This window comes from Sus scrofa, chromosome 18, assembly GCF_000003025.6.
Source record: "Sus scrofa isolate TJ Tabasco breed Duroc chromosome 18, Sscrofa11.1, whole genome shotgun sequence".
Taxonomy (NCBI): Eukaryota; Metazoa; Chordata; class Mammalia; order Artiodactyla; family Suidae; genus Sus; species Sus scrofa.
In genome coordinates this window covers 22,815,352-22,842,347 of record NC_010460.4, presented here as the reverse complement: position 1 = coordinate 22,842,347, position 26,996 = coordinate 22,815,352, and the positions used below count along the sequence as shown (strand labels likewise).

The window sequence follows — 26,996 nt, the reverse complement described above, 5'->3', positions numbered from 1 at the left end:
AACCACTTTTGAGAGCTACACTGAAAACAACCAGTTTGCTTAGTGTCACAGGTGTAGAAATCACATCTTTTAATTCTGCAGTTTAATTTTGGTTTTCCTAAATATTTAGCAAAATTTCAGATTTGGTCAAGCTATCTTTTAACTGTGGAGTGATTTTACCTCTTCTTCCTCTGCTAGGAATGGCATGTACCAGCAAAATAATGATGACTTCATTTCTTTCCCTAAAGTATTTTTTCATTAGCTTTATAGCAATAAAAACAAATTTTATTTTCACCTTTTATTGTAAGTACCATTCACACATTTTCAGTTTAGTTCTGGAAACCCACGAGTAACATCTTATTTTCCACATTACTGATTTTTTAATTATACCAGATTTATGAGAAGATTTTAGAACTAGCAAAACCACTTGTTATAGTTGAGGCCAGCATGCCTTCTACTGAAATCTACTGGGCTTGAAGCATCAGTTATCCAAGATTTTTCTTATGAGCCTCAGCTGTGGGCTCTATACTTTCATATCCCCAAGAGTTGATACAGTCATGGAGAATCACAGAATAACTAAGCTGGAAGGGATTTTTAAAAATCATTTAGTTCCAACCATTTGTGACACATTCCAATGTAATACCTCCTGCCATCAAAACATGGTTCTGAATTCTCCAATTTTGTTGAAGCACTAAGCAACCAACAAGAATTTATTGAACACACTAGTTATATTTCTGTGGGTCTAATTCTTCTTACTATTCTATACTCTACTTTTGAATGTTTAAAACGCACAACAGCTTCCCTTTGCACTTAGCTTGATACCGAACACTCTTAGCATGGCCTGTGAAGCAGTGTATCATATGGCCGCTATACAATGGTGTGAAAAAGCTGGTTTGTACCAGCTTAAGAGCTATACTTTTAAGAATTTTGTGAGCTGGTTGTTAAATCCAGACATTATTAAAATTTTACAGAGATTATTATATAAACTTATAATTAAATGCATTAGGTTTAAAACAATGGTAGTAAGTACTCAAAACTCATTACATCCTAATTATTAGACTACATTTTACAATTATCTTGAGGTTGTTAATACCTGTGGTGTCTACCTTTTGGAAAATACCATATAATGGAGTGCTAGTGTATACCCTTGGTCAACTCAGCATTTAGTAATGTAATGTTGGTAGCTTGAAATTGAGAATATTTGCAGTATGGAAAGTGGCAAATGCTAGAAACAAGGACTAATCAGAACTTGAATTACTGTTTTGTTGACTTTTTTTTTTTTTTTTTTGTCTTTTTGCCATTTCTTGGGCCACTCTCTTGGCATATGGAGGTTCCCAGGCTAGGGGTCGAATTGGAGCCTGTAGCCGCCGACCTACACCAGGGCCACAGCAACGGGGGATCCAAGCCGTGTCTGCACCTACACCACAACTCACAGCAATGCCAGATCCTTAACCCACCAAGCAAGGCCAGGGATCAAACCTGCAACCTCATGGTTCCTAGTCGGATTTGTTAACCACTGAGCCACGACGGGAACTCCTTGTTGACTGTTTTAACTTAAGAAAATGATAGAAAAATGCTAAGAATAAAATTAACACTTTAATTAATTAAATTAACAGATTAAATTTAAAGTGTTATGTATGTAGCCATTACATTGTAAATACCCAAAATTAAGTAAATATACTTCCAATTAAAAAAAAAACTATTATGTGATACAACAAAGAAGTCTCTCATATTATTGACCAAGTAAGATTGAGACATAGATCTTCATTGTTCCACTTTCCTTTTACTTGTTAACTGACATGAAAATATCCACATTAATGTTGACGCTACATTTGTTCCATCGCAACCATAGGCTAGCTATGAAAGTTAAGGGTTCTCTGAGAGACAACTGACTATATGGAATTTATAGGAGACAGTATTTTATTTGTTATTCCTCTTGGTAAATTATGTGCAAATTTGAAACTTTCCCCAAGAGTTAACTCAAAAATCAGGCATAAGAAATCAGGTATAAAAGCACATGTTGCCCTTAGCAACAACACTTAGCTCCTGACTCCTACTTCCCTCAAACTTTTGGCAAATTAGTGAGCTACTTCTCGAATAGTATTAAGCTTATTTAAGCTTATTTATTGTCCCCTTGGGCTTTCTTACACATTGTTCCCCCAGAAGAAAGTCTCTTCAGTCTTTCATATCTGGCCAACAGTTCTCATTCTTAAAATATCAGCTTACATCAGCATAAAAACATGCTTCATCACTTGCCATCTTTAAACAAAAGCAAAAACAAAATTGTCTCTTTTCCTGCCTGCAAATCCTATTTTGTATTGCAATACTTTTGTGTATCTTTTGACAGCAAGACTTATTAAAGAAAGCTTTCTTTGCTTTCTGCGTGGTCTCATTTTCCCTTCCCACTTCATAGACTCCAGGTGGGCTATCTTCTGATCAACCCAGTGAAATAGTTCTTGCATGTTGCTAATCTCTTGATAACTTTTCTCTCTTTATCTTAACTCCATTTTTCAACAGCATTAGACACAATTAGCCATTATTTCCTTCCCCACTTTATTTTCTTGACTTTCCCACTACTACACTTTTTCAATGGCTGCTCCCTGTCATATTACTTTTCTAGTTCCTTCTTTTATTCTTAACTTCTGAGAATTTGAGTGCCCCAGGGATCAGAGTTTAGCCTTTTTCCTCTATTCTCCTTACCCTTTCTCAATAGATCATTTTATCCAGTCCTGTGGCTCTACATACCATCTAAATTGTGTTGACTCTCAGTCTTGTACCTTTAAACCTTGAATATCCCTGAACTCCAGATCATATGGTTTTTCTACGGTTTATACATCTAACAGGCACCCGAAAATTCACACATACAAAACAGAAAAATTGGTTCCCACGGTCCTTTCCCCCACCTTGCAAACCTTCTCGAGCCACAGACACAGTGGCAATCTTTGAATTTTACTTTCCCTCGAATTCTCCATGAAAGCTTATCAGTAAAACATGTTAACATCACTAACAAAACTAATCCAAAATTGTAGTAGATTTACTATGTATAAATGACCCCCTTAGTATATCTCCAAAGATGAACTACATGACATTCTTTTCCTCTAGGCCATGAGAAATAAATTGTGAGTGGCACGCCAACATCTTTCAGAGACGCTTAGTAATTTGTTTTCTCTAAGGCAGAGATATTCAGTCTTACTTGTTGACAGACATAAAAATATCAACCAACAAAATATCAAAGCTACCATAAGTTATCTCTGAACACAGTTCAGCAAACATCAGCAAAACAGGAATTTTTATCTCCACGAGAGACACTACAGATGAAAAGGGCTCCCTGATTTCCATGAGAATTTCAGTATCACATGGTTGTGGAGGACAAACAAGAGATAATTAATCAACAGAGGCAAAGCAAGCATGGGTGATCTAAAAGCAAGCTGCACCCATAATGGCAATTAGGACTATCTCATTTACGAACTATTGCAGGTAGCTAATTAACGATGGAATCATGACAAATAAACGGGCAGCTCCTTTATAAAGGGGTTGTGGCAGTAATAAGTATGTACTGTGAACTTCCCTCCTAGCTTTTCACACAGGGGCCTGTGGCCATTTACAGGGAAATCCTATGGTGGGGAAAGAAAAATACTCAGAATTCTTGATGACTTTGGATACTTGATTTCATCCCAAATGAGCATTTTCAGTTAGACTAGCAGACTTCAGAGATAAAGTAACAAAGTGAATATTGACCTTAGTCCAAATATAGGTTAAACCTAGAAACCACAACCCATTTCCGTGCTTTTTTTTGGGGGGGGGGAAGAGAGGGGGAGGGGGAATCAGCAGGTTTTACGTGCACTAAATTTTTCAATTTGAGTCCCAAGGGCAAACAGCACATTCAAATTAGGATACTTCTAGATATTTGAATTTATATATTTGTTTTTTATACAACGGGGCGAATTTCAAAGGCATAGGTAGGATGGAAAAAGGCCACAAAGACTAGTGAGGGAAAGTAGGGCTGGCAACAGTGTTGTTATTACCATCTCTAGGCCCAGAGGTGTAAGAGGAGGGAACAATTATCAGAAACTATTTATATATACGCTATAGGCTTCTTTGTGGTTTAATTTGCATTATTTTATTTCTGGTACATAACGCTGAACATTAAAAAATTTCTAATTTCTTCTTTTGCAAATTATCTTTTAAGTTATTTATATATTCAATATTTTGCTTATGCTGCACACATTTTCCTCCATCCTATTAGCCTCAAATTATTTTTATAATTTTGCCATATGAACGTTTAACTTTGTTATTCTAGTTAACATCTTTCCTTGGTATTTTCCTCCTTTATCTTTGGGCCCTGGTAATACTGCTACAACTCTTTGTCCCTCAATCACAAGGGAATAATAATATCTTCCTGCTGTTGCTACATTTTGATTCATATTTACGGCTTTTCAGTTATCCCAGCACAGGAAAAACCAATTCTCTGTACTAAATCTCCCTTTTTGCAATGTCTAGATTTTGGGGGTATTTTTAATTTACTGGAAAGTCTTTGGAATTTATTTCTCTAAATAGTATAAAAAAGGGATTTAACTTAATCATTTCCTAACAATTTGACTGTTTGTTACAAAAAGTTGTTTGATCATCCAATCTTATACTGAGAATTACAAACGCCGCTTTTAAAAAATGCTAGGGAAATCTGTTCTGTACTTTCCATCTGTTCTATTAGTCTTTCTCTATACGTATGCTCTTCACAGTTTATTATAATTTTATAATATCTGGAAGTTTAAGATTGTTATCATTTGATGTGGTTTTCAAAATTATCTGTGCTATTTTCTTCCATCTATTACTTTATTATATTCTTCCATTATATTATTCTTTCAGAAAAAAATTATTACAATTTTTGAAGTTTGATAAAGAGTCCTTTGGGATATTTATAGGAACAGCATTATTGTGGAGAGAACTGGCATCTTTATAGTATTCTACTTTCTTTCATTTTTATTTTTATTTTTTATTTTTTGGTCTTTTTGCTATTTCTTGGGCCGCTCCCGCGGCATATGGAGGTTCCCAGGCTAGGGGTCCAATTGGAGCTGTAGCCACCGGCCTACACCAGAGCCACAGCAACGTGGGATCCGAGCCGCGTCTGCAACCTACACCATAGCTCACGGCAACGCCGGATCCTTAACCCACTGAGCAAGGGCAGGGATCGAACCCGCAACCTCATGGTTCCTAGCCATATTCGTTAACCACTGCCACGACGACGGGAACTCCTCTTTCATTTTTAAAAGTTTTATTGAAGTATACTTGATTTACAATATTGTGATAATTTCTGATGTACAATGAAGTGATTTCTGCTGTACAACAAAGTGATTATACATAATCACATATCCATTCTTTTTCAGATTCTTTTCCCACATAGATTATCACAGAATATTGGGTAGAGATCCCTGTGCTGTACAGCAGGTACCCATTGACCAGTCATTCCATATACCAGAGTGTGCATATGCCAATCCCACACCCGCAGTCCGTGCCCCCAACTGTCCCCTTTGGTAACCATAAGTTTGTTTTCAAAGTCTGTGAGTCTTTTTCTATTCTGCAAATAAGTTAATTTGTATCTTTTTTTTAAAGAGTCCACATATAAGTGATATATCATGTGATGTTTTCTTTCACTGTCTAACTTAGTATGATGATTTCTAGGTCTATCCGTGTTGCTGCATACGGCATTATTCCATTATTTTTTATGGCTGAGTAATATTCCCTGGTATGTACACACCAAATCTTCTTTATCCACTCTAATATCTTACTTTTGTAGCTAGGAACATGAAATGCTTTTTGAGTTTTGTTTTAGACATTTAGCAAATTAAAAAAATTTTATTATGTAGGTTTTCCAGTTATTCCTATTTATTATTTTTTGCTAAAAACCTAGATATTTTATATTTTCTACAATAATTGATATTTTAGGAAACTGCTATATTAAATGTATTTTATTTAAAATTCAATACAAAAATGTACTGAAAATAGAAAATATATCCATCACCAAAATTCAATAATGATAATGATTTTATCACATTTGCCTTATCTATCCCTTTTGTTGTTGCTATTATACATTTTCAAATTTCCATGACTCACTAAAATGTCTTTATACTGTTTTGTTTCAATTAACATCAACAAATTAGTGTTGCTTTTTAAGACTCTTGAAAAATCCAGATTAGTTTTTCTCACTGCCCTATTCCCTCCAACTCCCACCCCACCATTTTTCTCCCTTTGTAACACTGGCTTGTCGTAAAAAAACGGAATTTTTATTTGCTTCTTTGTGGTTCGTTTAACTTGTTTTTTTGTCTGATAATTTCCTGTAATTGGGAGTTGGCTCTAAAAACTTGATTAGATTTAGGATCAACTATTTAGGCAGGAATATTTCTTAGGTATTGATGTAAAATGGATTTAACCATACAATTATGGCATGAATATACTCTTAAAAATGAGAAAAAATGGAAATGTTATTACTTACTTGGTCATATACCTATTTCCCAGATACAGTGAATGTTATGAACGCACTTGTTGTGCTGCACTAGAGAAAATATATAGAGTCATTTATTTAATGCATGTTTATAGTAAGGGATTTGTACCTTATCATTTTCTCGTGCTCTCTTCACAATATATATTGGGTTAAGTTCATGCTCTATGCAGAGCTAATTCAATTCATTTTTTAAACTGTTGCATATATCACATTTAATTCACCATTTCTCTATCAGTGAAACTTTCAGTAAAATTGTTTTTCCCCCATGCTGCAATAAACATCTCATTATGTGGATGCAAAAGTGTTTTATTAATATAAATATCTAAAAGTTTAACTGACTCATCATGGAATATGTACGTTTTGGTTATAATAGACATTGTTAAAATGCATTGCAAAGTTGCTTTCTTATAACTCTCCACTCCTACCATCAGAGTATTCATTTCTTTCTAACCTTTCCAGTGCTTGTCAATATCATTATGATTTTAATGTGCATTTCTGAAATTTGGAAATTACTACAGAGATCAAGTATCTTTTCATAGTCATTAATCATGTAACGTTTAAGAACAAATACACAGTCAATGTTTATAAATGTTCTATGTGTACATGTGAATGCTGCTTTTACTAGCAGATTTCTACATTTATATTTTTTGTTATTCATATTACAAAGAAATCCGTGTCCTCATTTATTTTTATTTACTTGGTTTGTTCATTTTTGAGCAGTGTGTTAAATCTTCCTATTGTGATTGTGGGGTTTTTAATTTCTGTCTATAGTGCTGCCATTTCTTCCCTTATGCTCTTGAAGCTAGGTTGTTAAGTATATCCACATTTGTAACTATTATATTCTTTTGGTGTATTAATTGCTATATGAACATGAATGTATTTTATTTCTTTTAATGTGTTTCACTTTTAATTCAATTTTTTTATGTAAATATTGTGAAAAAGCAGAAGAGATACTGCCTTTTACTATTTTTTCTAATCTGGAATATCTTTTATTTAAAAATGCTATATACATATTTTTTTCTTTTTTGGCCACTCCCATGGTATATGGAAGTTCCCAGGCCAGGGATCGAATCTGAGCTGCAGCTGTGACCTATATGACAGCTGTGGCCACGCCAGATTCTTAACCCAGTGCACCGGGCAGGGGATCGAACCAGTGCCACCACACAGACAATGCCAGATCCTTAACCCCCTGCTGTACTACAGCAGGAACATACTATATGTTTTTAAAGGCTTTATTGTTTTTGAGCAGTTTTAGATACACAATAAATTTGAGAGGAAGGTATAGAGGCTTTCATCTGTGCCTTGCTCTCACACATGCATATTCCTCCCATTCTCAACATCCCCACCAGACGAGGATACTTATTACAACTGATGAACCTACAATGACACATCATCGCCCAAAGTCCATAATTTATTTACATTATGACTCAGTCATGGTATCACACATAGGTTTGGACAAATGTATAATGACATGTATTCATCACTGTAGTAACATATTTTAAATACACAGAAAATTTTATTTTCAAGTATGCCTGAGCCGGCTCTATCAATTCTAAACACTCCTCTATTCCTTTTTTTTTTTTTTAATTTTTTTTTTTAGAGGCCACAACTTGTGGCATATGGGAGTTCCCGGGCTAGGGTTTGAATCAGGGCTGCAGCTGCCGGCCTGAGCCACAGCCACAGCAACGTGGGATCCGAGCCACGGCTGCAACCTATACCACAGCTTACAGCAACACTGGATCCTTAATCCAGTGAGTGAGGCCAGGGATCAAACTTGAGTCCTTATGGACACTAGTTGGGTTTGTTACCGCTGAGCCACAATAGAAACTCCCATTCCTCTATTCGTGATTTTTAAAATCTTTAATGAAATAACATACTATTGAAACCTCCTGAAGACCGTTTGTCAATCACATTTTCCTTCCTCCCCTTCTCCCAGAAATAGCAAGTCACTTGAATTTTTTCTCAACCCTATGCAAAATTCATACCTTCACTTTGCATGTACTTATTTATGACAAATATACCACCATATGCGTTTTCACAATTTTTGTGTCATCATATTGTATGTGTCATTGTGTAACTTCTTTGTGTCATTCCTCTTTGTTTTTTGTTTCAAAAGGTGTATTTGCATTTAATGGATATTATGTCGTCATTTTTGCCTGTGAATAGCTAAACATTTTTATTTTTAAAGTTTGGACTTTCCGATAAAATACATAGAAAATCAATGCTTTGATTTTTATTCTGATGGCTGGCTTTCTTCACAAATATTCTAAGTGTTGTATGCTGACGTATTTGATTGTATTTTAAGCCTTTTCCCTCCTTTCCTCCCTTTCTCAACCTACCACCCTATGACCCTCTCATTCCTTTTCCTCTCTTTTATGCTTTTCCTTTTAGAGAATTGTCATTACCTTTACGTGAATCTTTGCTTCAGACCAGAGCCTACTAACGTCTCATAACAACATTTCAACCCACCCCACCCCATTGAAATGATGCATCAGTTATTACTGCTTCTGGCTTTTGTAACAGAATCAGTGAGAAGAGTAAAGGTGACTGGATCATGCCAGCTGAAATGGTTTAATCAAATAAAGATCATTTTTTTTTTCTCACAGAATAGAGAGTCTGAATGCAGGCTATCCATGAAATCATACATGTATAAGCTTCTTTCATCATTGGCATATGATTTTCATCCTCAAGGACCTCATGCATTTTTGATATTTAGGATGAAAGGGAAGTAAAAACAGCAAAGGTCAGGGAAGCATATCAACTATACTTACACCTGTATATGAATTGCTAGAAATTCCACTAAACACTTTCTACTTATCTTCTTGACCAGTTATATATGCGACGACTTCCAAGGCAGTCTGAGAAGGCAAGTGATTTCAACTGGAGAGTTTTTAGCTGAGGAAAATTGGGGATGTCTAAGTAAGAAAGAAGGTGAAAAGGGATGCTAGATGGGAAGCTAGAAGTGATGTGACAAAGATATTGGAGTTACTGCAGACTCATCCTCGCAGCTTGGCTTTAGAATCTGGTCACATGGCTACATCTCCAACCTCTCACCTCTTCTAGGCTGACAGCTTTGAGCTAAGAATGATTTTTACCCTTTTAAACAGTTGCTCAAAAAGAGAAGAAAGGAGATATGTGACAGAGACCCATAAAGCCTGAGAGATTTACTATTTGGCTTTTTGTAAGGAATTTTGTGACCCTCCCTTAAAGGTCCAGACTCAAGTTCTAGCAGGCTTTCCCTTCAACTCCCATTTTTCTTCAATATAAAAATGTTCCTAACTCTAGCTACCAGATATTGTGCAACATTTTAATTTCCCCATACTTCCACAGGGGTTGTTTTCTACTCTCACCTGCTTTAGCTTGGATACCCAGCATCCTTGCAACTTCAACCGAGTGAATACTTTGTGTTTATATTTACGTATATACATGTTCATGGCTATATGTTTACCCATATATGTTCATCACAGTGACATTGGCTAAATGTCACTTTCTTTCTTTCTTTTTCTTTCCTTCCTTCCTTCCTTCCTTCCTTCTTTCTCTTTTTAGGGCCACACCTGCGGCATATGGAAGTTCCTAGACTAGAGGTAGAATTAGAGCTACAGCTGCTGGCCACAGCCACACCACAGCAATTCGGGATCCAAGCCGCGTCTGCCACCTATACCTCAGCTCACAGGCAATGCCGGATCCCTGATTCACTAAACGAGGCCAGGGATTGAACCGGCATCTTCATGGATACTAGTCAGATTCGTTTCCACTGAGCCACGACGTGAACTTCCTCCACGACATTCCTATGGAGTCTGTGAGGTCAAACCTGTTTTTATTTTATTATACCTGTCTTACTGTAACAAGACATTATTTTCCATATCTATTATACCTGGTACCACAATAATACAGTCTTCACATTCTTAGTGAGGAATAAGCCTGAAAGCAGAGCACAGAAAGATGTTGATGTGGAAGTCTTTTCTCTTCTTGCTCTATAACAGACTGTGTTGTTTTGATTTTCAGCATAGTTTTCTCTTTCTTTTTAGATATCGACTTGATTATATTTGCAAGAGCCCACTCTCAGTCTGTGTGGTTTAGGTATGGATGACCTCTTGCTCTTACTGCTCTCTCTCCAGGCCCACAGATATAACCTAAGTCTGGCCAATTAACTCATTTAATTCTCTTGGCCACAGTGATTGATTCAGAAGTTGGCATATGACCCATGTTAGTGCCTTCAGAAGAAATACTGACAGTTGTTTTTTCTGGAAAATTCTGGGAACAAGAAGCTCTCTTTACACTGTTTTCTTTTAAAAAAGATGATAAAAGCTAGCGTTGTCAGGAAATCCCCCTGGAGATGGCTTCCCTGTTATAGCTACATGTAGAATTTAGGACTAAAATAATTTTCTCAGAATCCTGAAGTATATGCTCTGTTACTGCAGGCTGGGTATTTTGTGAAACAAAGGCAAGGTATGACATTATCTAAAACTTTGAAAATTACCAGTTTACATCCACTTCCTTTCAGAAACTGGTATTGTTATTTATCTTAGTAATTGAGGATATTGAGCCATTATTTTTTCCCTTTATTTTCACAAGTATTTGAGAAAAGTTTGAGTAGGCTTCATGAATATAGATAAACAGATATATTTTTGAACTGAAGGTTCTAGGGACTCACTCTTATTTATCTTTCAATCTCAGTAACTAGCACACTGCCTGCTTCATAGTCATTGCCAAAATGAATAAGGAATTTTGGATACTGGGATTATAACTTAAAATCTTTTATTTACTACATTGAACTTGCATGTTACTAATTTCATAAGGAGTTGAGAATATATTTTCAAGGTTGACATCATGTTATCTACAAGGATCCTCAATTATAACTAGACTTTTAAAGCTTCAAAGAATATTATGAAAAAATAGGAAAGATTTTCCTTTAATTTCATGAATATTTATCATTTACCTAATGTGCTTGGCCTTATGCTGGGTGAATAAGATACAATTCACAAGGTCTATACTCAAAAGAAATCCTATTTAACAGGTAAGATGGACATAAGCATACTTTTATCTCTGTCGTGAGAGCAGCAGGTATAAAAAAACATGGAGGGTGTGAGGAGTGATTATCTGTGAAGATCAGAGATGTGTAATTGAACACTGTGACAAGTGGAGATGGAGGATATTATAGAAAAATTTAAAACATGTTTAAAAATACACCAGTATTTGATGTACTGATTCTTAGGGGGAACCATAAACTGTTTAGAATTGTTTAAAATATGAATGATAGGAAATGAGTCTCAAGAGAAATGCTGAGGGCTTATCAAGAAGGACCTTGTGTGCCATATCAAGACACTTTGACTTTACTCAGCTGACCAGTGTTACTTACTTAAAAAAAATCCACTTGAAAAACATACTAATTCTTCCTAAAACAATTTGTGATTATAGTAGATGTACATTCTTCCTGTGAAACCACCTCTATAGACAAAGTGGATCCTTCAAAATATCTTGCAGAGGACAAGGAAGCATTCTGAAAACAATGGGGATGTGAACTGGATGACAGACATGAAAACTAGACGTAAGGTGGCAACTGTGAGAATGAGGACGTGGACATGTTTGAGTGACTTGAGAGGTGGTAGGACCAACAGGATTTCTATATAAATCAGGGCTTTGTTCTAACTTATTTACTTGTATTTAAGTCAGATGAAGAAAGCTTTAAAAACAATGATCTCTGAAGGGCCCATGGATATAATCAGAGGAATTTATATTTAGTATATATTATTTATATTTGGTAGTATATGTTATTTACAAATATAAATGTTATTTATAGCCCCTTTAGAGAAAGATATTTATAAACATATTAAATAAAAGGAAAGGGGATACTGTCTCATAAACTGAAATTATTAATTTATAGTTTAAGTTTTTCTGTTTCTAGGGCCACACCTGCAGCATGTGGAAGTTCTCGGGCTAGGGGTTCAGTTAGAGCTGCAGCTGCCAGACTACACCACAGCCATGGCAACAGCCACAGCCATGTCAGATCCAAGCCGCATCTGCCACCTACACCACAGTCTGCAGCAACGCCAATCCTTAACCCACTGAACGAGGCCAGAGATCAAACCCACATTCTCATGGATACTAGTAGGATTCTTAACCCGCTGAGCCACAATGGAACTCTTATAGCTTAAGATTTTGACAGAAGATGCCTGCTTACTCCTTCACTTTGGATTTGATGTCATATTTATGCACAGTTTTAGACTCCCTGAAACAGTCTAAGATCTGTTGGTGCCAATTTTATACAGATAATATTAAATTAGTGTCAGTGCTTTAAAAGACTTTTTAGAACTTGACAGAGACTATTTCCTAATTTTATTCTGTGCTTATAATTTACTTTTTTCTTAATCTATCTTGTAATTTTTGCACTATTGACTTTATAACTATTGGTTGGTTTGAGCAGTACTTCGTAATTTCTTTCACATCATTGCATACCTAGAAAAAGATATATATATATATACAATCCATAAAAGGCAACAGATGAGGCTGCTTGCTTTAGGAGACCACAAGCTAGGTGCCCTAGCCTACCAGAGCATTTTTCAGACTACTCTAAAGCTGCTGGGATTTGCTACCTTCTCACACTCGCACAGTTCACACTGGTTGGAATACTCTGAGTTAGGAGTGGAACTTAAAGAGGTCATGATTATGGGATAGACACATGCATTGTTTAGTGAGTATTGTGGTAGTATTTGATATACTATATAGCAAAAATGCTAACTGGCTCAAGCAACCATTGCTTGTAGTCCCACAGGGATTTTGCAACAACGTGGTATGCATAACTCAGGACAACCTGCAATCATTATAGAGAACATGACTGAAAGCACATGTTTTATTGATGAAGACTCAGGAGTCTTTGACAGGATATTATAAATACCCAGCTCTTTCATTTCAAAAATGAGAACACTTGAGACTAAAGAAATTATGCATCTTGACTAGAAATTAAATGACTTGAATAGAAGTTAAATGACTGGACTTAGGCTTTATGAAGTTGGGGACATTTTGTTAATTGCTATATCTCATTGCTTGGCAGAGTGGATGAATAAATGAATGAATGAATGAATGGGCCAGGGTCACACAGGTAATAGCAGAGACAAAATAAGAATTACAATCAACCGTCTCCCAGCTCAATGATTTGATCCACTGTGTATAAGACTATATGTCACTTATCAATGTTCTATGAATAATTCATCATGTGGCACAAGGCACGAAAGGTCACAGACACTTTCTAGAATTGAATATTTTAAGCATTTACCTTTTTTCTGTTTTGTAGCAGTTCCTACTGATCATATTCATAAATAGAACAGGAAATATTTTGGTCGCCATAAAGCTTATATTTATATTAATACATCTCTGCAAATACAGGTATTGTTAAAAATAACAACAGCAACATAGGATCCCAGCTGCGACTAAAACCTACACCACAGCTTGTGACAACACTGGATCCTTAACCCACTGAGCAGGGCCAGGGATCGAACCTGCATGCTTATGGATATTAATTGGATTCATTTCTGTTGAGCCACAACAGGAACTCCACAATGCTCTTCCTAAATGAGCTTTCATAAATTTTTTTTCTTTGGAAGTTTTAATATTTTATCTTTCTCTTCAATAATAGAATATATTCAGATTTGTCTTTTTTTTTTTTTTGTCTTTTTGCCATTTCTTGGGCTGCTCCCACGGCATATGGAGGTTCCTAGGCTAGGGGTCCAATCAGAGCTGTAGCTGCCACCCTACGCCAGAGCCACAGCAAAGCAGGATCCGAGCCACATCTGCAACCTACACCACAGCTCACAGCAACACCGATCCTCAACCCACTGAGCGAGGCTAGGGATCGAACCCACAACCTCATGGTTCCTAGTCAGATTCGTTAACCACTGAGCCACGACAGGAACTCCTAGATTTGTCTTTTTTTCCCATTAATTAGATGATGGAAGATGAAAGTTTAAATAAGTAATTACTGATGTGTCCTACATGCAAGCATTAAAATCAGAGAAAGCACTGTTACTGAAAGGTTATGTCACTCAAGAATTCATTAAACATTTATTAGTCTCACCTCAGGTAAAGGTGTCCTTGTTTACATATTTGCAGATTTGCATATTCATGCCCTGAACAAGATTTCAAAAATGTTTATGATCCTATGACCACCTTAATTATGAATTCCCACATATATATTTATGAAATACTACTGAATATGGTCATTATTTAAAAAATTCCTACCTGTTCCTTTATGTAGTTCCATGTACAAGGTGACATGTAGATAAGTGATGTTCCAGTTCGGGTGCCTCCATTTCTCTCCAATGGCCTGATCCAAAGCCAGAGGGGCTTGAGGTAGGATGTTAGCTCAAGGGGAAACCTGCTGTGGTTGACCCAGCAGATGGGGAAAGGGGACGGTTTCAGCAGGTGAATGACATCCTCGTCCCCCAACATAAGGCCGTCAACTGTTTTTTTGGTATGTTTCACTGAGAAACCCAAGACCAGAGTGTATTTAAATTCTTTGATAAGATTTTTGTGAATTTTCAGCAGAAATCCTCCACCATGGTCCAGGGGTAAGGCAGCACCACACCGGGGATGTACACTGTGGGAACTGGCCTTTGGGTCTGGTGTGAGTCCTAACCAGTTTCAGATACTCCCAGGCAAGTATACTCCAACAAGTCATCAAAATTCCAGCAGTGATGGGCACAGATGGGTACAGTGAGGAATTTTACAGATGATATATAATTTCTCAGCAGTTATGTGAACAATCTTATTTAACTAACACATAGATACAGGGGATGTAAACTGTTTCCTTCCGTCGATTCAGCGAAGCCATCTGCTGTGACATCGTGACACCATCACATCGGCATTACAAATTTCTTAGAAAGCTCTTCGGTTTCAGCATCCAGCTCACTCTGATGGCAGCGGCCTTGAAATGAATGTTTCCCTTATCCTTCTTTTTAAAGCTAATAATAGAGGGTTTGTTCTTCAAGCCAGTACCAAAGCCTCCCAGATTGTTTTCAATTATCTTCCTAGCTCTCAAAGGTTTCAGGACATTCAGAAAAATCAGGAGCAAGCTACACACGTTCGGGCCACTGAAATATCTTGATGGCGTCCAACTTTCCCATCTTTGGCACCCTCAATAAGACCTGGGAGATCCAGGAGCTGGATCTTGGCACCTTTGCATTTGAGGATACCAGGTAAAGTGGTCAGAGTAGTAAATTCAGGCTGCCACCTGGAAGTATACATTGGCCAAGTTTCTGAGCTGGGTTGACTTCCCCAGAAATAGAAAAACCCCAAATCCAATTCAAGCATCACCTGTCCTGGCCACATCAAAACGCTCTGGCGCACCAACTCTACCACCTTCTGGAGTAATGAGTTCTCTGTGAACCTTAGCAGAGCGAGCCGTAAGCAGCCCTAAGTGCTGTGCCGTGGTCTCTTTTTTAGTCCGAGCCATAGCGGCTTTGATCTCTGAGGTCTTGACTAAGGTGCTGCTCGCGGTGGCGTGTCCCCAGGGGTGCAGTGGCTTCCGCACTAACTGCCTCGGCCACACAGTCGCCAGCCAACCTGCCACTGCGGGTATGAGTTAAGAGTGCGCAGGCACGCTACTTCCTGCTTCTCCTGAGAGTTCAGCGTGAGACTCGCCAACCCATCGCGAGACAATACAGCGCAGAGCGATCTCCCGTCACTCAGCCAACACTCCCACCCGCGTTTTTTAGGGAAAATTTTCTGTCATCTGCCATTTCGTTTTGTGGGCGTGGACTGCATCATTCAGTACAGACCTCTATTCTGGTTCTTATGAGCACGCAGGGCAGGTATGTATTGTCAAAAAACAAATTCTGCACACTGAGTAAAACAAAGCAGAAAGATGAGTTTATTTGCAAGGCTTCCCACCTGGAAAACTGGGAAACGCCAAGACTACAGGAGCAATGCATTCCCTGTTGCTTACAGGGTAAAGGGTTTTTCTGGAGTAAATGCGGAAGTTATTTGTCATTTTCAGCTGATTGGTTGCCTGGTGGTCTTCCTTATTTGGGGCAGGGTAGCTGAGTTAGGAGCAAGGAAGACCAAAGACGGTATGAAGAGGCTTGGCGTTTGTGGATTGGCTAGCATCCTCTGCTCATTTCTGAGAAGAGCTATAAGTTCCTAAAGCTAATGCTAGGTGAGTTTAATTTCGTGTTTTTGTTAATATGCCTGCTTTAGCCATCTGCATTTTGGCCTCGACTCCGTTATTGTTTTGATTCTACAGTATACATATGTGTATAGACACATCCGCACAAGACAAAAATTCTGGTGGGCTGGGGAGGTCAAGCTCTTTTACAAGAGGGCATTAGAATGAAGTTAACTCCAGAGGATGGATGGCTTTTGAGTCTGTGGCCCCACCCTGATGGGAAGCCAGGTCTATCCACTCCCTGTTGCAGTTGACAACATGGGGGCCTGAAGGACTGGGCGGTGAAAGGAGTGAGGGTGGACAGAGCATCTTTCATACCCCTTATATGGGTATCGGAAATGGGTAATTGCAGGAAATTGAATGAAAACAATTGTGTGTATGCACATATGTGATTTTTGGTTTTTTTTTTTTGGTAGAGAATCTAAACCTTTCATCAGATTCTCAAATGGCTTTAAGAAACAAGAAACGTTACATATCATTGTTCATAAAGCAGCAGTATCTAGAATAGTGTAGTAATACATTGATAAATAGAATAGCTTGTGTAGTAGTACATTGATAAATAGAATAGCTTGATCGACAAATATGTTAGAATAGACAGTATGATAAAAATAAACTAGAAACTAGTATACTTATTTATTTGGTATATGAAAAATAAATAATAGGAGAAATGATGAATTTTAAAATAGTTTTCAGGAGACAATTATTTAGATAAAAATGTATTTTTCTACTTCTTCCGATACACCAAAATTCCAGATTTATTAAGGATTTAATATAAAAATCCTTAGGTCACCTAATAGCCCCAGTTAAGATTGCTGCCGACAGCCAGCATCTACTAGTTATATAAGGGAATGAGATTTCAGATGGTTTCAGCCTCCAGCCTTTGAGCCAAAAGAGCTGATTCTAACTAGAACAGACAAGTTGAGATCCTCCAAATTGCAGATTTGTGAGCAAAATAAATATTGTTGTTTTAAGTCACTGCATTTTGAAATGATTTGTTACAGAGCCATAGATGTTGGAACAATGTAACATCTAAAACTGGAATAGTGTGAATCCATTTCAAAGAAAAGTATTGAATATACAGGTATCTTAACATTTTTAAAGGCATTCACAAAGTGCAACTTAAAGAAATGGTAGATCATAGGAGTATTTATAATCACATTTTGTGTTTGTATACAAAAATTCACATAAAGCTCCAATAGCCAGCATATGTGTGTATAGAAAAGACAATTGGGAAAATATTTGCCAAAATGTAAATGGCAGTTGTCTTTAATGTTTGGGATAAAGTGATGACTTAATTTATATTCTTGCTCATCTTGCTGGGTTTTCTAATTTTTCAACAAGTGGACATGGGTCATTTGTTCAACAGGGATGAAATGAATTTGGACTTAATAATCAACTAGTGTAGTACAAAATGTTGAGGAACCTGGCTTAATAGATGTTCATAAGAAAACGACAGGTGTTTTAGTTGATTACAAGTTCAAAATCAGCCAACAGTGTGTTGTAGCTGCCAAAATGTTAATGCAAACTTACGTAATTTATAAAATTCTAGAGTCCAAAGAACTGGAGGTAATAGTCCTAGTTACTATATGACACACTGAATAGATTACACTTTGAGGTACCACAGTTTTATTTATTTTATTTATTTTAATTTAATTTTTTTGCTTTTTAGAGCCGTACCCAGGGCATATGGAGGTTCCCAGGCTAGGGGTTGAATCGCTACAGATGCTGGCCTATACCACAGCCATAGCAATGTGGGTTCTGAGCTGTGTCTGCCACCTACACCTCAGCTCATGGCAACGTAGGATCATCAACCCACTGAGCCAGGCCAGAGATCAAACCTGCATCCTCATGGATCCTAGTTGGGTTTGTTAGCTGCTGAGCCATGAAAGGAACTCCCTAAGTTACCACAGTTTTAAGAAAAATAGCAACTGGATTTTTTCTGGAAGAGACTGACCCAGATGGTGGTAAGGTCTGAAGCAGCATTCTGAAGGGACAGCAGAAAAAACAGGAAATTCTGTTGTGTTAGAAAAGAGAAAACATAACAAATACAGGTACGGAGGAGAATTAGACTTCATCTGGACAATTTTTGAGAGCAAGAATTAAGGAATAAATGGAAAACTTTGAAGAGACAGATTTGGCTCCACTGAAGACAATACTTCCAATTAGATTGAACTCTTCAAAAATGGAAAGAATGGTCAAAGAATATAGTAAGAGGGAGTTCCCGTCGTGGCGCAGTGGTTAACGAATCCGACTAGGAACCATGAGGTTGCGGGTTCGGTCCCTGCCCTTGCTCAGTGGGTTAATGATCCGGCGTTGCCGTGAGCTGTGGTGTAGGTTGCAGACGCGGCTCGGATCCCTAGTTGCTGTGGCTCTGGCGTAGGCCGGTGGCTACAGCTCCGATTCGACCCCTAGCCTGAGAACCTCCCTATGCCGCGGGAGCAGCCCAAGAAATAGCAAAAAGACAAAAAAAAAAAAAAAAAAAAAATGTAGTAAGAGTCCTTGGTCTCTATAGTGTTGAGGTTCCCAGGTGTCAGGATGTTTATAGACGAACTCTACTTCACAGGAGGTCTGGCTGGGTATCATTTAAAGATTTGTCCTTGTCCAAGTCTATGTCATAGGACCAGAGCCCCAGCAGTATACTCTCTGGGCAGTATTCCTCTGTAGTACCTTTTTCTAGCAGCCTGATTTTCTGAATTCCCAATCTTTGCTAATTGGTACAGCTGAACTAAGTTTGGCAGTGATTTTTCTCAGAATTAAAGACTCGTGTTTCTGAAGATGATATTTGTCTTAATTAAGTCTCCTCATTAAAACTCCCTAGCTTTGATTTTCAGTATCTGTCTCCACACAGAACAAAATAGACATTTGGCCATTTCTACATAATTTGATTACTAACACCTCGTCTTAAGTCATTCAGCTTCACAAAAGCAGATTTTTAGATTCTTTTGTCTTGATGGGTTGTGTCGATCCACTTCTCATGTACTCTTTTTAAGTGTGGTTCCTGGTACATCTGAGCACTGGGTAGCTGCAGATGTAAGATTTTATTAGGTTGTTTGGAGGGTAAAGATATATTTCCTTCTTTTTCTACACCATTTATGAGAAACTAATTTACATTGAGCATTTGAAGAGAAAGGTAATGTCTTTTTACCAGTTTTGCTAAGACCCATGTAATTTTCCTGTTCCCCTCTGGCCCTGCCATTTCACTCTCAGATTTTGCAGCACTCATGAATTTCAGGAGCTCTGTGTTTATGATAAAACTTCACCATTCCTCACTTTGCTAAATTTAGATATAGATCTCTATACACTTGATGTTTGGGTCAAATGCTCCTGCACCTCCCTTCACACCTCTCCCTGGGTCTTGAAAATAGGAGACTGGAGGGGTTATAAAATTGAGATCATACTCACAGAAAATATGGGGTCCTGTTCTCTTGACTCTCAACTAAGTACATTCAGATAACAACCCAGCATGCAGCAATGGGTCTTAGGGGAATTTTATTGTATCTACAAAAACCTTTAAATTTGATCTGTTAAACTGTACACAAAATGAATATAGGCAGTTTTTAATAACATAATTCAATCCAAATTTTACATAATAAAAATAGCAGGAGTTCCTTTTGTGACTCAGCAGCAACAATCCTGACTAGTATCCATCAGGATGCGAGTTTGATCCCTGGCGTCTCTCCATGAGTTAAGGATCCAGTTTTGCCGTGAGCTGTGGTGTAGGCTGCAGATGAGGCTTGGATTCTGTGTTGCTATGGCTGTGGTGTAGGCTGGCAGCTGCAGCTCTGATTCGACCTCTAGCCTGGAACTTCCATATGCTGCAGGGGAGGCCCTAAAAAACAAATAAGTAAATAAATAAATAAAAGCAGAGAAACTCTATATAACATTCAGGAGAAAATAGAGATACATGATAGATATTTAAATATCCCATTTACTGGAAATGATGTCTCTTTGAAATGTATCTAATAAAACAATTTAAAATATTTGCTTTGCAAATTAAAAAAAACAAATTCCCACTTAGAAGATAAATAATAACAGAAGCAAAAAAAAGTAGAGATATATGAATGCATGATATAGTTAAAAGTTGTTACTAATCATTTATCGAAGGCTTTTCAGCAAAAATTCACAGTGCAAACTATGTTCACATGATCTGCACTGTTCACCCATTGAGACATAAATCACTTTCAAATAAAATCATTCCTAGGAATAATCCATGTATGGCTAACATTCTAATTGTGAAAACTGCTGACCTACTTGGCAAATTGGTGAAATGTCCTCTTTCTTGTAAGAAGATACAAACAGTGATATGTGGGAGAGGGAGACTTGCACTGATTGATCCTTGCATCCTTGAATAGAGCCCATTCAAATGGACTTATTAATCTCTGCTTTTGTTCACTTAGTGAGCAGGCCAAGAACTCTATTATTCTTTAAACAAAAAAGAAATTTTCATCTTATTGACAGATCTGAATATAACATAGAAACAAAAAAGCAAACAGTGCTCCCCCTAGAAAAAGAAAAACATGTTTTAGTTTAATAACATTTCCTTAAGTGTGAAGGACTAGAAGATGAACATGATAATAGAACATAATGCCTACTGCTCACTCTACGGCAGGTTGGGGTAATGGTTGAATTTTTCATTTTGGGGTATCATGGTCCCATCCCAACCCTGTCACCAGCTGTGCGACTTGGACAAGTTACCTAACATTCTTTCATTCTGGATTCTTTATCTTTAGACTAGGGATAATACCCCTACTTCATGCTTTTGTAAAGATTAAATAGACTCATGCATGTACAGTGCTTGGTGAAAGGCATTGTGGAGGCTGTAGTGTGGGACCAATGATTATAGCCATTATTGCTATCATTACTTTAACAATGTGTGGTGTACACAAAGGGAAGAAATAACAAACCTTGCTCTTTGCGCTGATTCTGTTCTCCATTTGTGTAGCTGTGACTGGGTAGAATTTTCTTTTCTATGGGCTCTGTGGTTACTATTGTTCATTTTTATACATTTCAGTATTCTTTCTTGAAGATGTACTACATAAAAGTGGCATTTTCCAGCCATATCCCTAAGAAACTGTTCTAATTTACAGGAACCAAGTGTCTGAGATTTGAGAAATATTGCGCTTATGATGGATTTCTGTATTTTAGTGATGCGAACTTTTCTTTTTCTAGTAATGGTATCTGAAATAAATTGAAAGAATATTTCTTCTCATCTTAGAAAAGTAATTTATGCATTATGATTTCTTTAGTTCCAAGAAAATGCACATGTTGTTTGGAGCAAGATCGTGTGAGAATCTAGGTTCAACTATAAACATATGAATAATATCAGTTGTTCCCAAACCTGGCAGCTCATAGAGATACTCTGGGAAGCTTGTTAAAATAATGATTTCTGTAAAATCATGGTCCATTGGGAGTTGATTTGGTGCAGGGGGAGATGGGGATCTGGTTATAGTGTGGACCAGAGGAGACCTTGTACCCTAGGCAGGAGGGGAATGAGTGTACCAGAAGAGCACTAAAGCTAAGAACATGTCAGGGTATGAGACCTGCACATCCTTCCCATTGGTCAGAGTTTTAGCCCTGATGCCTTTGAATTTCCTTAGGCTACAGGCAACTAATGGTCCTGTTGTGGTCATTAATTTTTCAACAGCCATCAATATGCCCCCTAACCCCCGCAAAGATAAGAATCCTAGGGCCATGAGAGTATTTGCCTCAGCTTGAGTGACTGGGAGGCACAGGATCAGGAGTGGGCAAATACCTCCTTCTATGTTTGGCCAGTCTCCTCAGTGACTGTAACAAATTTGAGCATCCGCTTTATTGCTGCCTGCTTCACTCTGAGAATACGGATGGTTTAGGGAGAGTTTAAAGGATTATTCTTTGCAGTAACTCTCTCCGAAATGTAGCGTTTGGTCCCCCCACCCCCTTAAATTGGGTCTAGCCTTGTGACCTTTGATGCATTGAATGTAGGACAAATGCTGAGGTACAAGTCATATGAGTTATGAGCCTAGGTCTCAAGAGGCCTCATAGCTTCAACTTTTGTTGCTTGTCCAATCCTGTTGCCACCATGTGGGAGAGCCAGCCAGCTGATAATAGAGACCAGTGGCACATTTGCTCCATGCCCCTGGCTGAAAAGAGCCAGATATGTGAGTCTAGAGTGAACCAGAGGCCATTTTAAGTCATTTGGCCACAAACTGGCCTTCTTCATTCCATATGAGTCCGGAGTGATTAAGCGGAGCAGGCCTAAACTGCAGAATGCTCCTAACTTGTTCAAATATTAGCTGTCAGTTTACATAAATAGTACCACTATCTCGTCATTTGCCAAGCAAATTTTACATTTAAAAGGGTAAATTAAAATTAGATGGAGTCAGTTAATGGTTTAAATCCCTGAAATGAATTTCTCCATAATTTAGAATAAAATTCAAACTCCTTTCATGATCTGCAAGGTCTTAAATAATCTGCCCTCATTCCCTCCTCTGTAGACCTCTGCATGACACGCTTCCTCTGGTTCCACGGTCCAGAACATTGGCCTCATTTCTATTCTTATAACCTTGGACTTTGTTTTCCTTTCTGCTCCTAATGTCCTTTCTCCTGCTTTGCACAAGCAGCTTTTTCTGATCCTTAGTGCTCACCTCAATGCCACAATGTCTGCAAAACCTTCCCTGACCCCTTACCAAAAGAGGCCTCACCTCGGTGTTGATCACAGCTCACGCTTCAGCTCCATCATGTAATTGATAAACAAAATGTAACTTTAAAAATAAATTAGTTCGCTGGATATCATCAGTCTCTCCCACCAACAGGTCAGCTCCTTCAGAGAATTGAATCCTGAGGTCTTTGCAGAGCACTTGGCAGAAAGGAGCAAAATAAATGGTGAGTAAATGCTGTCTGCTCAACTCTGGACTTAAAATCGACGGTCCTGGATTTGAGTTTCTCCTCTTCAATTTCTTAGCTGTTTTATTTTGAATAAGTTGCTTATCCTTGTGGCACTTGTTTCATCATTTTGAACATATAGAAAATGGGGGATCCAATGTGATAAGGAATGTACGAGTGTGAGGTTGATGGGAATGTGTTGTTAAATGCCAGCCGACATGACCAGCCCCTCTCTCTCCAAATGATGTGATCCTTTTAACATCAAGCATATATTCATTTAAAGTGTGTTTTTGATCGAGGTTAAGTGCTTTCCTTAAGGTTCAAGGTCTTTGCTTGCCTGTATTTATCTCAAAGTAAGGAAAGCACTGCCAGTGCCATCCCATCCTATCCTGTGTCGTGTGAATTATTATTTCTTTGGTGAGTCTGATTGAGCTGAAGGCAAAATAACAGGAGTGGCTCATCCAACTATCAGTCTTGTCTTCTGTCATTTATTTCTTGTCTTTCAGATTACAGCTTTTTTTTTTTTTAAGCTCATTTTGAAACAGACAAATAGACTAGTTCTCCTTACAAGTGTTTTTCCTGACAACTGAAACAATATTTTTGACTGATATCTCATCATACCACCTCACCATAGCTTTGAAAATGATGAGTTTTGCTACTGATTTGATGGTGAATGATTATAAGACTGCAAATATGGTGATCAAAAAGCTGGTGGTATTTTTCAAAGGAATATTTCTGCATCTCAGTACATGTAGGTGGTGCAGTTATCCTGCTAATAAAGTGACTAATGCTCAGATATAATGTATATTACATATATTTTGTGATGGGCTTTTAAAATGAATTAATATATAAAATAATGCAAACAAAGGGAAACAAACTATATTTTATAATATATTTTCCCTAAGGGCATATTTGTAACATCTATAAAATACATGTTTTTTATGTTTATAAATTACCTTAAATACTCTCTGTTAAAGAGAACAGACCTTGAGCAAGAGTGGGGTATTGGCAATTTGGGCCTTGGCTTTCCTCCCTTCATTTGACATCCCTTGCCAAGCAAAGCATAAATAACTCACATTCAAGATAGGTAGTATTTTCTCTCTTTTTATTTTTAAACTGAAAGTGTAACATATGCACATAGTAAAGCTTTCAGACAGTACAAAAGTATTTATGGTAGAACATCAATCCTCCTCTCACTGTAGATCCTTATTCCACAGTTCCCCCTGGAAGTAACCTCTGCTGAGTTTCTTCTGCATGTCTGTCCTATACATTTTATATACATGTAGATGATGTTTATCATAAGCATCAAGAAGAACATCTTTACTCCCAAATGGTTCTTTCTTCCCTCCCCCCACCCACCTGTGCTATACCTGTGGCATATGGAAGTTCCCCGGCCAGGGATTGAACCTGTGCCACAGCAATGACCCAAGCTGCTGGAGTGACAATGCTGGATCGATAACCCACTGAGTCACAGGAGAACTCTGCAAATGTTTCTTTCCTTTGGACAACTTTCTTAACCTTTCTTATCTCAGATGCCTCATCAGTATAGCTAAACCACCTTCAGAGGATTAATTTGGGATTAGTTATTATGCATGAAGCTCCTGGAAGAGTATCTGGTACAAGCGAAATACTCTGTTAGCTTTATTATTATGTTCATGTTTTGCCCAGGATCTTGCATCCCTGACTGACATAATTCCATTTTAATAGAGGTATTTAAATTTTAAATTCAAATGATTTCAACTAAAAAAAAAAGTCCTATGGTAAAGACTATAAAAAACTTCATACATAGACATATTCTTAGCAAATTTAAAAAGAGGATTAAAAATATCCTTTAGGAGTTGCTGCTGTGGTGCAATGGGATCAGTGCCGTCTCTGCAGTGCGAGGACTCAAGTTTGATCTCCAGCTAGGCACAGTGGGCTAAAGGATCTAGTGTTGCTGCAGGTGCTGCATAGGTCATACAACTGTAGCTCCAATTTGATCACTGGTCCCGTAACTCCATATGCTGTGGGGTGCTCAAAAAGAAAAAAGAAAAAATCCTTTAAAAATGATCTTAGAATATATAGCTTATTTACTGCAGAGCACAATTTACCTTTCCTTAGATGCCTTTGTTTAAATGGTAAATGCTAGAAGAAAATGAAGCAATACCAGTAGGGACTTCTATATATTTCTTTGCATTACTCGTTTGCTCATTGACATCTCAAAGTAAATTTAATTGTTTTTAATTATTTTTTCATTAGAGATGAGTTTGTGTGTATGTTTATGTGTTTACTAGCTACTTGTGTTTCCTTTTCTTTTCATAACCTTTGCCCATTTTTATTTTTTATAATTTAGTTTTAGCAGCTTATATATCCCAGCAAGAGTTATTCTTTTTTTTTATTATTATTATTTTTTGTCTTTTTGCCATTTCTTGGGCTGCTCCCGCGGCATATGAAGTTCCCAGGCTAGGGGTCTAATCGGAGCTGTAGCTGGCGGACTATGCCAGAGCCACAGCAACGTGAGATCTGAGCCGCGTCTGCAACCTACACCACAGCTCACGGCAACGCTGGATCCTTAACCCACTGAACAAGGCCAGGGATCGAACCCGCAACCTCATGGTTCCTAGTCGGATTTGTTAACCACTGAGCCATGATGGGAACTCCCAAGAGTTATTCTTTATTTGTGTTAGAATCACAAATATTTTTCCTGGGTTGCCTTTTGAGTTCATTTATGGCATTTCTTTACATGCATTTTTTTTTTTTTTGCTTGTCTTTTTGTTTGTCTTTTTGTCTTATATACGTTTTCTTTGAGAACTCTAGATTTTGAATCGTGAACATCCTTTCCTGCTCTAAGTTTAGATGTGAATTCTCCATAGCTTCCTCCAGTACTTCTATGGTTTCTTTATTTTCCTGAAAACTACATTTTGCTTATAATTATTATCTGTGCAGTTTGTTAGAAAAGAATCCATTCTAATTTTATTAGAGTGGGAGCAGAAATTGGAGTCTAAGGCTTGTGAAGGATATCAGGCTCTGGTGGATGCCAACAGCCTTGAAAAGGGGTCTCAGAGGGTTGCAGCCTGGGAGGAAGGATGAAGGATATAGAAAGGCTGTCAAAGAGGCTGATGTCAGCTCTGGAATATTTCAGTTTCTGAATGGATAAAGATAATCCTATGTCTCCTGCCCCAGCAGAAACTAAAGATAAGTCATCTGTGGTAGAAGCTGACATTATCTTAATCCTAAAATGCAATTAGTTATGTTTAAATAGTTATATTATATATTATATGTAAATTATATATTAAAATTATTTATATTTATATAATCAATTTTGCAGATATAATGTCTGGTAACATAAGTAAAAATATCCAAGCTATTTAGGCATGTGAGGAGAAGAGACTGATTGAAAGAAACCCAGCAGAAATAAGCAACAGAAAAGACTCCTAGGGCCTTCGGATAATGGAGCCATCAAAGACCTTAATATAACAAGTTTACTGTGTTAAAGGAAATAAAATATGAACTAAAAAA

The 26,996-nt window shown here is 37.5% G+C and overlaps 1 long non-coding RNA gene and 1 pseudogene across 1 annotated transcript in view; one reads left to right on the top strand and one right to left on the bottom strand.

Moving 5' to 3' along the window:
- Positions 14,699 to 16,052, bottom strand: LOC100524290 (annotated as a pseudogene).
- LOC110257598 overlaps positions 16,143 to 26,996 on the top strand; it is an 803,392-nt gene continuing 792,538 nt past the window's right edge. The window contains exons 1-2 of the long non-coding RNA XR_002340440.1: positions 16,143 to 16,284; positions 23,429 to 23,498. This is a non-coding gene — a long non-coding RNA (uncharacterized LOC110257598). The remainder of the gene's footprint in view (positions 16,285 to 23,428; positions 23,499 to 26,996) is intronic.